The following is a 3,178-nucleotide window of genomic DNA, read 5'->3' on the forward strand; positions in this document are numbered from 1 at the left end:
CTGCAGTCATGGACTGTGCGGCTGGTCCCGGCGGATGTTCGAGTCCACCCTCGGGCATGGGTGTGTGTGTTTGTCCTTAGGATACTTTAGGTTAAGTAGTGTGTAAGCTTAGGGACTGATGACCTTAGCAGTCAAGTCCCATAAGATTTCACACACTTTTTTTTAACTTACTGAGCGCCCCGCGTATTATATTTTGATGGATTATTCTAAAGTTACGCCAACGGCCTTGCCACAGTGGTAACATCGGTTCCTGTCAGATCACCGAAGTTAAGCACTGTCGGGCTGGGCTAGCACTTGGGTGGGTGACCAACCGCTCTACCGAGCGCTGTTGGCAAGCGGCGTGCACTCAGTCCTTGTGAGGCAAACTGAGGAGCCACTTGATTGAGAAGTAGCGGCTCCGGTCTCGTAAACTGACATACGGAGGGGAGAGCGGTATGCTGACCACATGCCCCTCCATATCGGCATCCAATGACGCCTATGGGCTGAGGATGACACGGCGGCCGGTCGGTACCAACGGGCCTTCCAAGGCCTGTTCGGACGGAGTTTCTTAGTTCTTTTATTCTAAAGTTACGACCAGGCGTCTCCGCCAAAATTCACCGGTATTCTACACTGCATAACGCCATTTTACGTTGTTTCCTGGGAATGGTGTACGTAGCTATGCAGTTATTGGAATTTCGTTGATTTATCTGCGTGTCTTGACATGAACGAGATACAACTTTGTGGCACAACAAGCCTTTAAATTGAATAGCACTTTATCTCCGGGAGGTAACTACAGGGCTATTACAAATGATTGAAGTTATTTCATAAATTCACTGTAGCCCCATTCATTGACATATGGTCACGACACACTACAGATACGTAGAAAAACTCATAAAGTTTTGTTCGGCTGAAGCCGCACTTCAGGTTTTTGCCGCCAGAGCGCTCGAGAGCGCAGTGAGACAAACTGGCGACAGGAGCCGAGAAAGCGTATGTCGTGCTTGAAATGCACTCACATCAGTCAGTCATAACAGTGCAACGACACTTCAGGACGTAGTTCAACAAAGATCCACCAACTGCTAACTCCATTCGGCGATGGTATGCGCAGTTTAAAGCTTCTGGATGCCTCTGTAAGGGGAAATCAACGGGTCGGCCTGCAGTGAGCGAAGAAACGGTTGAACGCGTGCGGGCAAGTTTCACGCGTAGCCCGCGGAAGTCGACGAATAAAGCAAGCACGGAGCTAAACATACCACAGCCGACGGTTTGGAAAACCTTACGGAAAAGGCTAAAGCAGAAGCCTTACCGTTTACAATTGTTACAAGCCCTGACACCCGATGACAAAGTCAAACGCTTTGAATTTTCGGCGCTGTTGCAACAGCTCATGGAAGAGGATGCGTTCAGTGCGAAACTTGTTTTCATTGATGAAGCAACATTTTTTCTTAATGCTGAAGTAAACAGACACAATGTGCGAATCTGGGCGGTAGAGAATCCTCACGCATTCATGCAGCAAATTCGCAATTCACCAAAAGTTAACGTGTTTTGTGCAATCTCACGGTTTAATGTTTACGGCCCCTTTTTCTTCTGCGAAAAAAACGTTACAGGGCTCGTGTATCTGGACATGCTGGAAAATTGGCTCACGTCACAACTGGAGACCGACAGCGCCGACTTCATCTTTCAACAGGATGGTGCTCCACTGCACTTCCATCATGATGTTCGTCATTTCTTAAACAGGAGATTGGAAAACCAATGGATCGGTCGTGGTGGAGATCATGATCAGCAATTCATGTCATGGCCTCCACGCTCTCCCGACTTAACCCCATGCGATTTCTTTCTGTGGGGTTATGTGAAAGATTCAGTGTTTAAACCTCCTCTACCAAGAAACGTGCCAGAACTGCGAGCTCGCATCAACGATGCTTTCGAACTCATTGATGGGGACATGCTGCGCCGAGTGTGGGAGGAACTTGATTATCGGCTTGATGTCTGCCGAATCACTAAAGAGGCACATATCGAACATTTTTGAATGCCTAAAAAAACTTCTTGAGTTTTTGTATGTGTGTGCAAGGCATTGTGAAAATATCTCAAATAATAAAGTTATTGTAGAGCTGTGAAATCGCTTCAATCATTTGTAATAACCCTGTACAATAATTTGAATACATTTTTGAAACCCCTTCCAAAATGTCGACATGTCGATTTTTACATGCTTGCTTCTGAATGGTTATTGAGTTTACCTACATCGCCTCATAAAAATTGTTATTATGTGAAATTCAAAATGAACTAGAAATTTGGTCTGTAACTCAACAAAATTTGAAACTGATCGAAAAGAACTATTTCATCAGTTTTTCGGTGTGAGTTTCCTTTTACGTAATTCACCTAAACAACTACGACGTTCTGTTACGTCTAGTATAAGGCATGCCCTATTGAAAAGAGAACGCTGTAGCGGCGTTGTATGTAGTCCCAGTACGTGAACATTTTTACGAAGACATGACGTGGTGGTATTTCCGGTTGCACAGCGGAGGTAACGGCTTTGCAGCGATTTCCTCATTTCTGTTTCCGCAGTTCGTTACATGATGGATACCTCACGATCAGCACAAAGAGCTATTATACAGTTTCTTCGCGCAGAAGGGGAGTATGATTCGCAAATTTATCGTGAGATGGAAGAAGTGCACGGAGAGTAGTGTCTCGCATGGTGCACAATATTTCGGTGGTGTCAGCGTTATAATGTGTCACCAAGACGACTCTCGAGCTCATAAAAAAATATCGATGGGAGATCCTGGAACATCCTCCTTTCAGCCTGGTCGCATGTGACTCACATAGCATCGGCGTCTTAAAACAGTCGCTGAAAGGTCAGAGTTTCAAGTGCAGGACGCCGTGGAAAAGTGGATCCGTCTGGATGGCTATCGCAATTATGTATAGTTGTATTGTTCCTCATGAACTCTATAACAATGTTACTAAATTTTCTTTACCTGTAATTGTAGTCTCCTTTTCATTTGGGCACAACTTATATGCGTCAACTTCTGGTAGCAGTAGATGCTTATTATTTCTTTCAAACAATACAATATGTGTTAAGATTGAGTAGTCATGTAATCGAAGTGAAAAAGTTGTACACAATTTCAGCGTTAGCCATGTTCATTTTGGGCCATTTTTAACCAAGGACTGTGTCACGAGCAAACATTACGGATGCTGAATAGTCTTCAGAAAGACT

The 3,178-nt window shown here is 44.7% G+C and overlaps 1 pseudogene; it reads left to right on the forward strand.

The window, feature by feature from the left end:
- The first annotated feature begins 216 nt into the window (after positions 1-216).
- LOC124597749 lies at positions 217-334 on the forward strand (annotated as a pseudogene).
- Positions 335-3,178: the final 2,844 nt, after the last annotated feature.

The sequence above is a fragment of the Schistocerca americana genome, chromosome 2 (assembly GCF_021461395.2).
Source record: "Schistocerca americana isolate TAMUIC-IGC-003095 chromosome 2, iqSchAmer2.1, whole genome shotgun sequence".
Lineage (NCBI taxonomy): Eukaryota > Metazoa > Arthropoda > Insecta > Orthoptera > Acrididae > Schistocerca > Schistocerca americana.